Genomic DNA, 14,759 nt, shown 5'->3' with positions numbered 1-14,759 from the left:
TGACTACTTGGATTTTACCTAAAATTACCAGACATAAACCTTTAGAAAATGCTCTCACAGTGTTTACTGAGGGTTCCAGCAATGGAAAAGTGGCTTACACTGGGCCAAAAGAATGAGTCATTGAAACTCAATATCACTCATCTCAAAGAGCAGAATTGATTGCTGTCATTTCAGTTTTACAAGATTTTAATCAGCCTATTAACATTGTTTCAGATTCTGCATATGTAGTACAGGCTACAAAGGATGTTGAGACAACCCTAATCAAATATAGGATGGATGATCAGTTAAATCAGCTCTTTAAATTGTTACAACAAACTGTGAGAAAAGAGAAATTTCCCATTTTATATTACTCATATTCGAGCACATACTAATTTCCCAGGGCCTTTAACTAAGGCCAATGAACAAGCTGATTTGCTAGTATCATCTGCCTTCATGGAAGCACAAGAACTTCATGCGCTGACTCATGTAAATGCAACAGGATTAAAAACAAATTTGATATCACACGGAAACAAGCAAAAAATATTGTACAACATTGTGCTCAGTGTCAAGTCTTACACCTGCCCACTCAAGAGGCAGGAGTTAATGCCAGAAGCTTATGTCCTGATGCATTATGACAAATGGATGTTACACATGCACCTTCATTTTGAAAATTGTCATTTGTCCATGTGACAGTTGATACTTATTCACATTTCATATGGGCAACCTGCCAGACAGGAGAAAGTACTTCCCATGTTAAAAGACATTTATTAGCTTCTTTTGCAGTCATGGGAGTTCCAGAAAAAATTAAAACAGATAATGGGCCAGGATACTCTAGTAAAGGATTTCAAATATTCTTAAATCAGTGGAATATTACACATACCACAGGAATCCTTTCTAATTCCCAAGAACAGGCCATAATTGAAAGAACTAATAGAACACTCAAAGCTCAATTGGTTAAACAAAATAAAAAAAGGAAAAAGACAGTAATGAGTATAACACTACCCAGATGCAACTTAATCTAGCACTCTATACTTTAAATTTTTAAAATATATATAGAAATCAGACCACTACTTCTGCAGAACAACATTTGACTGGTAAAAAGAACAGCCCACATGAGGGAAAACTGACTTGGTGGAAACACAACAAACATAAAACATGGGAAATAGGTAAGGTGATAACATGGGGGAGAGGTTTTGCTTGTGTTTCAGCAGGAGAAAATCAGCTTCCTGTTTGGGTACCCGCTAGACATGTGAAGTTCTACAATGAACCCACCAGAGATGCAAAGGAAGGCGCCTCCCCAGACACAGAGAACCCGCAATCGAACATCATCAACTCGCAGGGTGAACAAAATGGTGATATCAGAAGAACAGATGAAGCTGCCATCCACCAAGAAGGCGGAGCCTCCGACCTGGCCCCAGCTAAAGAAGCTGGCACAGTTAGCTGAAAAAAGCCTGGAAAACACCAGGGTAACACAAACTCCAGAGAATATGCTGCTTGCAGCTTTCGTGATTGTATCAACGGTGGTAAGTCTCCCTATGTCTGCAGGAGCCGCTGCAGCTAACTATACTTATTGGGCCTATGTGCCTTTCCCAGCCTGAATTCGGGCAGTCACTTGGATAGATAATCCTATTGAAGTAGATGTTAATAACAGTGCATGGGTACAAGGCCCCACAGATGACCGTGGCCCTGCCCAACCTGAAGAAGAAGGAATGATGATAAACATTTCCACTGGGTACCATTATCCTCCTATTTGCCTGGGAAAAGCACCAGGATGCTTAATGCCTACAATCCAAAATTGATTGGTAGAAGTACCTACTGTCAGTGCCACCAGTAAATTTACTTATCATAGGATAAGTGGAATGTCACTTGAGTCACAAGTGAATAATTTACAGAATTCTTCCTATCAAAGATCCTTACAATTTAGGCCTAAAGGGAAACCATGTCCCAAGGAAATTCCAAAAGAATCAAAAGACCCAGAAGTCTTAGTTTGGGAAGAATGTGTGGCTGATACTGCAGTGGTACTACAAAACCATAAATTTGGAATTATTATAGACTGGGCCCCTCGAGGCCAATTATATTATGATTGTATGGGCCAGACTCACTCATGTTCACAGGCTCCATCTGTCTGGCCCACTAATCCAGCCTATGATAGTGATTTAACTAAAAAGCTAGACCAGGTTTATAGAAGGCTAGAATCACCCTATCATTGGAAAGGGGGTGAAAAGGGGATTTCATCACCCTGACCAAAGTTACTTAGTCCTGTTGTTGGTCCTGAACACCCAGAATTATGGAAGCTCACTGTGGCCTCATACCACATTAGAATTTGGTCTGGAAATCAACTTATGGGAAGAAGAAATCATAAGCCATATTATACTATTAACCTAAGTTCCAATCTGACAATTCCTTTGCAAAGTTGTGTAAAACCCCCTTCTATGCTGGTTGTAGGAAACATAGTTCTTAAACCAGATTCCCAAACTATAACCTGTGAAAATTGCAGGTTGTTTACTTGCATTGATTCAACTTTGGATTGGCAGCATCGTGTTCTGTTAGTAATGGCAAGAGAAGGCGTGTGGATCCCCGTGTCCACGGACCAACCGTGGGAGGCTTCTCCATCCGTACATATCATCACAGAAGTATTAAAAGGAGTCCTAACCAGATCTAAAAAATTCATTTTTACTTTAATTGCAGTGATTATGGGTCTTATTGCAGTCACAGCTACTGCTGCAGCTGCTGGAATTGCTTTACACTCCTCTGTTCAAACTGCAGAATATGTGAATAATTGGCAAAAGAATTCCTCAAAATTGTGGAATTCTTAGACTCAAATAGATCAAAAATTGGGAAATCCAATTAATGATCTTAGACAAACTGTTATCTGGATGGGAGATAGGCTCATGAGCTTGGAATATCTTTCTCAGTTACAGTGTGACTGGAATACATTAGATTTTTGTATTACACCTGGAGCCAAGAATGAATCTGAACATCACTGGGACATGGTTAGATGCCATCTACAAGGAAGAGAAGATAATCTAACCTTAGATGTTTCTAAATTGAAAGAACAAATTTTTGAAACATCAAAAGCCCAGTGAAATCTGGTGCCAGAATGGGAGGCAATGGTAAAATCTGTTAATAGCCTCACAAATCTTAACCCTGTCACTTGGGTTAAAACCACTGGAAATTCCACTATTGCAAATTTTGTATTAATCCTTGTATGTCTGTGTTCTCTATTGTTATTCTACCGGTGTATCCGGCAGCTCTGGAGAAACAGTGACCAGCGAGAATGGGCCATGATGACGATGGCGGTTTTGTCAAAATGAAAAGGGGGAAGTGTAGGGAAAAGAAAGAGAGATCAGACTGTCACTGTGTCTATGTAGAAACGGAGGACATAAGAGACTCCATTTTGAAAAAGACCTGAACTTTAAACAATGGCTTTGCTGAGATGTTGTTAATTTGTAGCTTTGCCCCAGCCACTTTGACCCAGCCACTTGGACCCAACCTGGAGCTCACAAAAACATGTGTTGTATAAAATCAAGGTTTACGGGATCTAGAGCTGTGCAGGATGTGCCTTGTTAACAAAATGTTTATAGGGAGTATACTTGGAAAAAGTCATTGCCATTCTCTAGTCTCAATAAACCAAGGTCACAATGCACTGTGGAAAGCCGCAGGGACCTCTGCCCTTGACAGCGGTGTGTTGTCCAAAGTTTCTCCCCATGTCATAGTCTGAAATATGGCCTCGTGGGATGAGAAAGGCCTGACTGTCCCCCAGCCTGACACCCGTAAAGGGTCTGTACTGAGGTGGATTAGTAAAAGAGGAAAGTCTCTTGCAGCTGAGATGGAGGAAGGCCACTGTCTCCTGCTTGCCCCTGGGAACTGAATGTCTCGGTGTAAAACCCGACTGTACACTTGTTCAACTCTGACATAGGAGAAAAGCTGCCCTGTGGCGGGAGGGGAGACATGCTTGCAGTAATGCTGCCTTGTTATTCTTTACTCCGCTGAGATGTTCAGGTGGAGAGAAACATAAATCAGGCCAACGTGCACGTCCAGGTGTAGTACCTTCCCTTGAACTTAATCATGATATAGATTCTTTTGCTCCCATGTCTTTTGTTGACCTTCTCCTTATTATCACCCTGCTCTCCTACTACATTCCTTTTTGCAGAAATAATGAGAATAATAATCAATGAAAACTGAGGGAACTCAGAGGCCGGTGCCGGTGCAGGTCCTTGGTGTGCTGAGTGCCAGTCCCCTAGACCCACTGTTGTTTCTTTCTACTTTGTCTGTGTGCCTTATTTCTTTTCTCCGTCTCTCATCCCACGAGACTAGAAATACCCACAGGTGTGGAGGGGCAGGCCACCCCTTCAGCGAGAGCATGATATGACTCCTAATATCACAGGGGGTTTGACACCAATATCCCAGGGGGTGGACACCCCCTGTGATGTTGTTCCTAATATCCAGGGGGAGAGAGGGTGATATTACTCCCAATATCGCAGGGGATATAAACCACCCCTGTGATATTACTCCTAATATCCAGGCGGAGAGAGGAAGATATTACTCCCAATATCGCAACAGGTGTACCAACCGCATGATTTGGTTTTGAACATCCGGGGGGCAGAGGATGATATTACTCCCCGTGTTGCAGGGAGTGTACCCACCCATGTGATACTCTTCCTGATATCCAGAGGGCGACAGGATATTATTCCCAATATTGCAGGGGTTGCACACATCCCTGGGAAACTCTCCCTCATATCCAGAGGGAGAGAGGATGATATCACTCCCACTACCGCAGGGGGCGTACACGGCCCTGTGATACTCTTCCTCATATCCAGAGGGAGAGAGGATGATATTACTCCCAATATCGCAGGGGGTGTACACAACCCTGTGATATTGTTCCTCATATGCAGAGCGAAAGAGGATGATATGACTCTCAATATCGCAGAGGGTGTATGACCCTCCTGTCATATTGTTCTTAGTACCTTGGGAGGGAGAGGATAAGATTCCATTGAGTATCGCAGGGAATGTACACCCTTCCACTCTGATACCCTTCCTAATATCCAGGGGAAGAGAGGATACTTTTACTCCCAATATCGCAGAGGCAGTACACCCCCCACCCCGTGCTATTGTTCCTAATATGCAAGGGGGGAGAGGATGATACTTCTCCCAATATCGCAGGGCTGTTCACATCCCCAGTTACATTTTTCCTAATATCTAGGGGAGAGACAATTAGGTGACAGCAAATATCGCAGGGTGTGTCCATCCCTTCCTGATATTGTTCCTAATATCCGGGGGGAAGAGGATGATATCAAATATCAAAGGGGGTGTACAGGTCCCCCCACGATATTGTTCTTAATATTCATGAGGGGAGATGACGATACTACTCGAAATATTGCAGGGGATATTCACAGCCCCTGTGATATTGTTGCTAATATCCACGGGGGGAGAAAATAATACTACTTCTAATATCGCAGGTGGTGTACACCCCACCTGAAATATTGCGCCGAATATCCAAAGAGGGAGAGGATGGTATTCATACCAATATCAAAGTGTGTGTACACGCCCCTTGTGATATGGTTTGTAATATCCAGGGGGCGGGAGGACGATATTAGACCCAACATCACAGAGGGTGTACACTACCCCTGTGATATAGTCCCTGACTTCCAGAGGGGAGAGGATGATATCACTCCCCATATCTCAGAAGTTGTACAACCCCCGTGATATTGTTCGTCATATCCAGGGAGGCACAGGATGACATTACATCCAATTTCGCGACAGGCGTACACGCACACTGTGATATTTTGCCTCATATCCAAGAAGGGAGAGGATGATATTACTCCCAAGAAAGCAGTGGGTGTACATTACCCCTGAGTTGTTGTCTCTAATATCCGGGGGCGGGGTGGAGAGGATAACATCCCCTCAACTTTGGCAGGTGGTTGGACGCCCCTTGTGGTATTGTTTTTAATATCCAGCGGGGAAGACAAGAATACTATTTTGGATAGTCCGATTCATCCACTCCACCTTTCCGGAACTCTGAGGCCGGTAGGCGGCATGTAGTTTCCATGTGATCCCCGATACCTGTGCCGTCTTCTGTTCCCCAAGTCAGCCACAAACGCAGGCCCGTTATCTGAGCCGATCCGTAAGGGCAGTCCAAATCTAGGAATGAGATCTCAAAGAAGCACACGGGCTAGTTCACGAGCTTTCTCAGTTCGTGTTGGAGAAGCCTCCACCCACCCAGAGTAGGTACACCCAAGAACAAGTAAATACTTGTTACCTCCACACTTTGGCATCTCTGTGAAGTCTACCTGGAGATCTTGAAAGGGGGCTGCTCCATCAGCTTGTATGCCGGACTCAATGGCTGGACCTTGCCTCGCCTTATGCTGTCGGCAGGTTACACACCACACGGCTGCGTCACCGTGTTGGCAAGGGCTGACAAATGCGCGATGTCGAAATACTGGCCTAACAACTTTTGCGGTGATTCCTGACCTAGATGGGTGGTTTCATGGAAAGCCAGTACAACTGTGGCTCCTAGCAGCTGTGGCACAGCTGCTCTCCCATCTGGTAACCCAGTCGATCCTTTCTCCATCACTTGTCCTTCCCTCTACCTGGAGAAAGTCTCTTTCTTCTTTAGAAGAAGTAGGTAGAAGATCAGGTGCCTGAGGGAGCAGAGGGGCTGTGACTGGTGCCCGGAAGGGGGCAGATGCTGCTTTTCCAGCCTCTGAGTCAGCGCGGGAATTCCCCAAACCCACCAAGGTGGAAGCTCGCAGGTGTCCTCTGCGATGCGTAACTGCCACCTTGTGGGGTTTCCATACTGCTTCTAATCATTGCAAGATTCCTTGTTGATATTTTCTGTCTTTTCCCCCAGAGTTCAATAGGCTCTTTTCTTTCTAGAATGCTCCATGCGCTTGAAGCGTTCAAAAGGCATACCGAGAATCAGTGTAAATGTTGACAGTCTTACCTTCAGGGAGTTCTGAGGCCCGAATTAAAGCAATGAGTTCAGCTTTCTGGGCTGAAGTGCCCTGGGGCAACGATCTGGCTTCAACCACAGTGTCCAGGGTTACCACTGCATACCCTGCACATCTCTCTCCTTGTGGCTTGATGAAGCTGCTCCCGTCCACTTACAGTTCCCGGTCTACTGATGCCCAAGGCTGGTCCTGGAGGTCAGGTCTGCTAGAGTCAACTGCGTCCAACACTTGTACACGATCATGCTCGACAGGGCTCTCTCTGATACCGGGAGCAAGGTGGCAGGGTTTAGGGTGTTCCGAACTTCAGTGGTTATATGGGGATTTTCACAGAGCAAACTTTGGTACTTGGTGAGTCTAGCATTCATTAGCCAACAGTGTCCTTTAGTATTCATTAGAGTCAGCACAGCATGGGGGGCTTTTATGTGCAGGTTTTGCCCAGGAGTCAGCTTATTTGCTTCTTGTACTAGCAGGGCAGTTGCTGCCAAGGCCCTCAAACACGGGGGCCATCCTTTAGGAACCCCGTCTAGTTGTTGAGAGAGGTAGGCCACCAGCCTCGGCCAGGGCCCCACACTTTGGGTGAAAACTCCAACTGCCATCTTTTCTCTCTCTGACGCATACAATGGAAAAGGCTTTGTCAGATCAGGTAGCCCCAGGGCTGGGGCTGCCGTCAGTTTTTTCCTTTAACTCATGAAAGGCTTGCTGCTGTTGGGATCCCCATACGAGAGGTTCCTGGTCCCCCCCTTTGTGACCTCATACAAATGCTTGGCTCATACTGCAAAGCTTGGGATCCACAGTCTACAAAACCCCACAGCTCCTAAGAATTCTCTCACATGCCTTCCGCTCTTAGGCTCCGGTCGATTGCAAATCACCTGCTTTCTTTCTGCTCCCAGGCTGCGTTCCCCATGTCAGATAGTAAATCCCAAGGAACGTACCCGCTGTCGGCCGATCTGAGCCTTTTTCTTGGACACCTTATACCCACAGTCCTCCAGGTGCCGGAGCAGGGCATCTATTCCCTTGGCACACCCGACTGCCATAGGGTGTCCCAGCAAAAGGTCATCAACCTACTGGAGCAACAGGCAGCCTATGTTTCTGGTGGGAAACTTCTGGAGGTCTGGGGCCAACGCCTCCCCGAAGATGGTGGGGAAGTTCTTGAACCCTTGGGGAAGCCGGGTCCAAGTGTACTGAGTAGTGACACCTGACTCCGGATCTTCCCACTGAAAGGCAAACAGCTTCTGGCTCTCTGGGGCTAATCTGATATGAAAGAAAGCTTCTTTCAGGTCCAAGCAGGTGAACCAGCTGTCCTCAGCTGGCAGCAACCCCAACAATGTGTACGGGTTAGGTAGTGTTGGATGGAAAGTCATTGTAGCTTGATGAAGCAAGCGCAAATCCTGTACCGGCCTGTAGTCCTTGGTCCCTGGCTTGGGAACAGGCAGGAGGGGAGTGTTCCATGGGACTGAGAAGGAACTCGAATTCCAGAAGTTCTTAGGTGCTTGAGATGGACCTGGATACCTTGAAGAGCTTCTCCGGGGACCGGGTCCTGTTTTTGCCTAACCGGCTGGGCCCCAGGCTTCACTTCTATGAGTCTGGGGGCTTGGTTGATTGCCAACCCTGGAGGGTTGTCTTCCGCCCCTACTCTTGGCCACCGCTTAGCCAGAGCTGGTCTTCTCTCTTGGCCCAGCTCAGTTAAGAAAAGTCTCTATTCCTCCTCTCGGGGGACCGTAAGGGTCATAATGCTTCCCGTTCCGGGTCACTTTAGCAGCAAAGAGCCGTGCTCTGTCAAAGAGACAGTGGCTCTCAGCTGGCTAAGCAAGTCCCTTCCCAACAAGGGCAAGGGACAGTCAGGCGCGGACAAAAACTGATGAATCACTCTATGTCCTCCTACAGTGCAAGTCCGAGGCAAGCAGACAGCTTGCTTTGCTGAAACCCCCGTGGCTCCGATGATGTCAATAGTCTCTTTGGAGAAGGGGGCGACCGGGGCGGTTACTACCGAATGTTCAGCACCGGTATCTACAAGAAAATCAACGTCTCTACCCCCGACTGTCATTCTGTCCACAGGCTCTTTGGGGACCCTTGAGCCCGGTCTCCCTCAGTCCAAGAACACTTACTTCTGCCAGGTCGAGCTGGGCCCCTTCCTCCTTGTCCGGGGCCTCTTGCTCTGAGTCACCTTGTTTTCTTTTGAGCTGAAGGCATCTGTTCTTCCAATGTCCGATTTCTGTTCAATAAGCACACTGCTCACGCTGCCAACTCTGACAGCCAAGCTGAGTTTCTTTCCCAGGGCCCCCCTTCCCTTGCCTCTCTGGGGGGACCCCTCTGATTGCTGCAGCTAACAGGTCGGTGTTTCACCGGGCCTGACGTTCACTCTCTTTGTGGTTTTCCTTACAGCTTACTGCATCCCTGTTTACAAACAACTGTTTAGCTATTTCTAAGAATTGTGATGTATTCATCCCTGCAAAGCCAGCCTGTTTCTGCAGTTTTCTTCACATGTCTTCTGCGCTCTGACTGGCTCAAACTACGTGAATCGTGCGCTGATTTTCAGGGCTATGGGGATGAAAGCCAGTACACATACGGTAGGCCTCACACAGTCTCTGGTAGAATTGTGCTGGACTTTCTTCTTTTCCCTGAATAACCTCAGAGACCTTGATAACGTTTGTGGCCTTCTGAGCTCCCCTCTTGAATGCTTCCAAGAGAGCTTCCCTGTCTCGGTTTAGCCTTTGCATATCCTCTCTTTCATTTGGGTCCCACTGGGGGTCGGTTCCTGGTAACTGGGTCCTTCCGTACTCTTGGGGGTTTTGAGAATCAGCTGGTGCCTGTTCCTCTAGCCACTCAGTTGCTGCTTGGAGCACCCTCCGCCTTTCATCTCTGTGAAAGAGGAACATGAGCCACTGGTGGCGATCAGCCCAGGTGGGGTTGTGGGTCTGGAGAATAGTTTGGAGCAAATCAATTCCAGCCTGTGGCTTTTCGGGATAGGACGGGTTATTGTTTTTCCAGTGGAGAAGGTCGGCAGAGGTGAAGGGCTGGTAGAGAAAAACACGCCTGTCCACCACGTGACCATCCTCATCTCTCCCAGCATACCGCTGCTCTCTCAGGGGCATTTGGATCCCCGTTTTGGGTCATCAACCAGCTGCCAAGGGAGGGGTTTCTCCCGAGTCTTCACTTCCTCTCTTGTCTACTCTGGATGGCCTAGGGATAGGCTTGTCTTGCGGAGGCGCAAGCACTGTGGGCTCAAGAGTGGGGAGCCTCTTTCCCTGGGAAGGGGAGGGCACCACTGGGATCACTGGTGCTATCTCCTGCAGTGGACCTTCTGATGTTGGGTCGAACAGAACTTGAGGAGTTGATTTCCGTGGGCGGGTGGAGCAGGATCCTTCCTTAGCTATCTGTCCCTTTGCTACTAGTGTTGCTGCTGCCTGCCCTCTTAAGCCACTGTGGGGGTTCTAGCACCAGCCGTCACCAGGTGTCTATGTATGGGAACTGGTCTAGGTATCCTTTCCCAGTTCCCTTGTGCCACACCTGAGAAACAAGGGACCTGTCCAGGCTTCCTTCTGACGGCCGAGCCACTTCTAATGTCAGGCAATCTATTTCCCACAAAGTTCTAAGTTCCCCGGTGGTCTGGTGGTTAGGAATCGGTACGCTCACTGCCACGGCTCAGGTTCAATTCCCGGTCATGTTGAACCAAGAAGCGGAGCAGGACGAGCCGCGGACAAACCCCTCAGACACCGGATTCCAGGAGGACCATGTTCCTTTTAATCCTCTCCAGGAGACAGGAGACGCGTCTTAAGAGCGGAGCTCCCCCCGAAGGAAGACAGAGTTCCTGGCCCTTTTCTCAGGGCTTACAACTCTAAGAGGTTCCACCTGAAAGGGTCTTTCGTGGTGGATTCAGAGCACATGTGCTTCGAGTGGGGGTGGGGGAGGTTCATCTTTTCACCTCAGGCCGGCTCATCAGTGGCACCGGCTGGTCTTGCCACTGGCTTCATTCCTCTTGTTTTTCAACTTTTACTTCGTCCTCCTCTTCAGAGACAGGAGACAGAAAGAGAAATGCCTTCTCTCCTCAGGGCGACAGGATGATATGACTCCCAATATCGCAGGGGGTGTACACCCCTCCTGTCATATTGTTCTTAATACCCTGGGAGGGAGAGGATAAGATTACATTGAATATCGCAGGGAATGTACACCCTCCCCCTCTCATACCCTCCCTAATATCCAGGGGAAGAGACGATAATTTTCCTCCCTTTGGATATTAGGGACAATATCACCGGGGAGGTCTACACCTTCTGGATTCGTGGGATTCATACCGTCCACTCCCCGCCTGGAGATCAGCAACAGGATCACAGGAGGGATGTCCACCCAGTGCGATATTTTCCATCATGTCATCCTCTACCCCCTGACTATTAGGAGTCACATCCTAGAGGGGTGTACACTTTCTGCGATAATGGGAGTCATATCCTCTCCCCCACGGATATCGGGAACAGTTTTATTAATTATTAATATTAATAAATAATAAATATAATAGCAATTAATAGTAATCATCGATATTAATAACTACAGTGGAGACAGTAAAACTTCATGCGGATTAAAAATTTTAATGATTACTATTAATAATTAATAGCAATATCAATATTAATAATAAAATAATGATATCCGTCATTAATGTTACTTAAATCCATCGTAAGTGATGTTGGTAATAAGACAATGATTAATAACATTAATAACTAAGATTATTAAAAATGACATTAATAGTAAGAATTAATTTTAATCATGCAGAATCCTATCTTTAAAATAATCATTAATGATTAATAAAGTTCTACTATTAATTAATATTACCATTGATAATTATTAATGGGGCTGATGTTTAATAATTCATAATATGATGACTCCTAAACCGCAGGGGGTGTACACCTACCTGTGATATTGTTCCTAATATCCAGGCATGGAGAGCATGACATTAGTTTTAATATCACAGTAGGTGTACAATCACCCTGGGACACTGATCCTAATATCCAGCGGGTGGAGTATGACGTGACTGCCAACATAGCAATGAATGTACAGCCACCCGGTGATATTGCTCCTAATATTCACGGGAGAAGCGTATGATATTACTCCCAATATCGCAGGGACTGTACACCTCTTCTGTGATATTGTTCCTAGTAACCCGAGGGGCAGAGGATGATAATAATTCCAGCACCGCAGGCTGTGTTCACCCACCCTGTGATATGGTTATTAATCTCCTGAAAGGGAGGGGATGATATTTCTCCCGATAATAGACAGATATTACTCCCCATAATAGAGCAGGAGGTGGACACCCACCCTGTGATATTTTTCCTAATATTCAGAGACAGGGAAGTGGATATTATTCCCAATATCACAGGAAGTGTACACCCCCGTGCGAGATGGTCCTTCATGATAATCCAGGGCGGAGGGGGTGATATGACTACATATATCACAGAAAGTGTACACCCCCCAGGGATATTGTACCCATGATACTGGAGGGAAGAGGATGATATTACTTTAAATATCACAGAAGGTGGACACGCCCCACTAATATTGTTTCTAACTGCAACGCGGGAGAGGAGGATATGACACCCAATACCGCAGGGAGTAGAAACACCCCTATGATACCGTTCCTAATATTCAGAGAGCAAGAGGATGATATTCCTCCCAATAAAGACGGGTGTACACCCATCTGTGAAATAGTTCATAATTTCCAGAGGGGAGATAATATGACGCACAATATGCTAAAGAGGCACTGAGTCCACCGCGGCTCCTGGGAGCCAGGGGGGGACTAGGGGGCTGGCTCCCACTCCCCGCCTCGCGGGGGGTGCCTCACCCCCCTGCGAGGGGGCTCCTGGGAGCCGGGGGGGACTAGGGGGCTGGCTCCCACTCCCCGCCTCGCGGGGGGTGCCTCACCCCCCTGCGAGGGGGCTCCTGGGAGCCGGGGGGGGACTAGGGGGCTGGCTCCCACTCCCCGCCTCGCGGGGGGTGCCTCACCCCCCTGCGAGGGGGCTCCTGGGAGCCGGGGGGGGACTAGGGGGCTGGCTCCCACTCCCCGCCTCGCGGGGGGTGCCTCACCCCCCTGCGAGGGGGCTCCTGGGAGCCGGGGGGGGACTAGGGGGCTGGCTCCCACTCCCCGCCTCGCGGGGGGTGCCTCACCCCCCTGCGAGGGGGCTCCTGGGAGCCGGGGGGGGACTAGGGGGCTGGCTCCCACTCCCCGCCTCGCGGGGGGTGCCTCACCCCCCTGCGAGGGGGCTCCTGGGAGCCGGGGGGGACTAGGGGGCTGGCTCCCACTCCCCGCCTCGCGGGGGGTGCCTCACCCCCCTGCGAGGGGGCTCCTGGGAGCCGGGGGGGGACTAGGGGGCTGGCTCCCACTCCCCGCCTCGCGGGGGGTGCCTCACCCCCCTGCGAGGGGGCTCCTGGGAGCCGGGGGGGGACTAGGGGGCTGGCTCCCACTCCCCGCCTCGCGGGGGGTGCCTCACCCCCCTGCGAGGGGGCTCCTGGGAGCCGGGGGGGGACTAGGGGGCTGGCTCCCACTCCCCGCCTCGCGGGGGGTGCCTCACCCCCCTGCGAGGGGGCTCCTGGGAGCCGGGGGGGACTAGGGGGCTGGCTCCCACTCCCCGCCTCGCGGGGGGTGCCTCACCCCCCTGCGAGGGGGCTCCTGGGAGCCGGGGGGGGACTAGGGGGCTGGCTCCCACTCCCCGCCTCGCGGGGGGTGCCTCACCCCCCTGCGAGGGGGCTCCTGGGAGCCGGGGGGGGACTAGGGGGCTGGCTCCCACTCCCCGCCTCGCGGGGGGTGCCTCACCCCCCTGCGAGGGGGCTCCTGGGAGCCGGGGGGGACTAGGGGGCTGGCTCCCACTCCCCGCCTCGCGGGGGGTGCCTCACCCCCCTGCGAGGGGGCTCCTGGGAGCCGGGGGGGGACTAGGGGGCTGGCTCCCACTCCCCGCCTCGCGGGGGGTGCCTCACCCCCCTGCGAGGGGGCTCCTGGGAGCCGGGGGGGGACTAGGGGGCTGGCTCCCACTCCCCGCCTCGCGGGGGGTGCCTCACCCCCCTGCGAGGGGGCTCCTGGGAGCCGGGGGGGGACTAGGGGGCTGGCTCCCACTCCCCGCCTCGCGGGGGGTGCCTCACCCCCCTGCGAGGGGGCTCCTGGGAGCCGGGGGGGGACTAGGGGGCTGGCTCCCACTCCCCGCCTCGCGGGGGGTGCCTCACCCCCCTGCGAGGGGGCTCCTGGGAGCCGGGGGGGGACTAGGGGGCTGGCTCCCACTCCCCGCCTCGCGGGGGGTGCCTCACCCCCCTGCGAGGGGGCTCCTGGGAGCCGGGGGGGGACTAGGGGGCTGGCTCCCACTCCCCGCCTCGCGGGGGGTGCCTCACCCCCCTGCGAGGGGGCTCCTGGGAGCCGGGGGGGGACTAGGGGGCTGGCTCCCACTCCCCGCCTCGCGGGGGGTGCCTCACCCCCCTGCGAGGGGGCTCCTGGGAGCCGGGGGGGGACTAGGGGGCTGGCTCCCACTCCCCGCCTCGCGGGGGGTGCCTCACCCCCCTGCGAGGGGGCTCCTGGGAGCCGGGGGGGGACTAGGGGGCTGGCTCCCACTCCCCGCCTCGCGGGGGGTGCCTCACCCCCCTGCGAGGGGGCTCCTGGGAGCCGGGGGGGGACTAGGGGGCTGGCTCCCACTCCCCGCCTCGCGGGGGGTGCCTCACCCCCCTGCGAGGGGGCTCCTGGGAGCCGGGGGGGGACTAGGGGGCTGGCTCCCACTCCCCGCCTCGCGGGGGGTGCCTCACCCCCCTGCGAGGGGGCTCCTGGGAGCCGGGGGGGGACTAGGGGGCTGGCTCCCACTCCCCGCCTCGCGG

At 51.4% G+C, this 14,759-nt stretch overlaps 1 long non-coding RNA gene across 1 annotated transcript in view; it reads right to left on the bottom strand.

Annotated features, from left to right (window-relative positions):
- Positions 1 to 5,097: 5,097 nt before the first annotated feature.
- The window catches only part of LOC134761667 (uncharacterized), a 113,630-nt gene continuing 103,968 nt past the window's right edge, over positions 5,098 to 14,759 (bottom strand). The window contains exon 3 of the long non-coding RNA XR_010140638.1: positions 5,098 to 11,049. This is a non-coding gene — a long non-coding RNA (uncharacterized LOC134761667). The remainder of the gene's footprint in view (positions 11,050 to 14,759) is intronic.

The sequence above is a fragment of the Pongo abelii genome, chromosome 6, assembly GCF_028885655.2.
Source record: "Pongo abelii isolate AG06213 chromosome 6, NHGRI_mPonAbe1-v2.0_pri, whole genome shotgun sequence".
NCBI lineage: Eukaryota > Metazoa > Chordata > Mammalia > Primates > Hominidae > Pongo > Pongo abelii.
The sequence above is the reverse complement of the archived record's forward strand: the minus strand, read 5'-3'. Positions and strand labels throughout refer to the sequence as shown.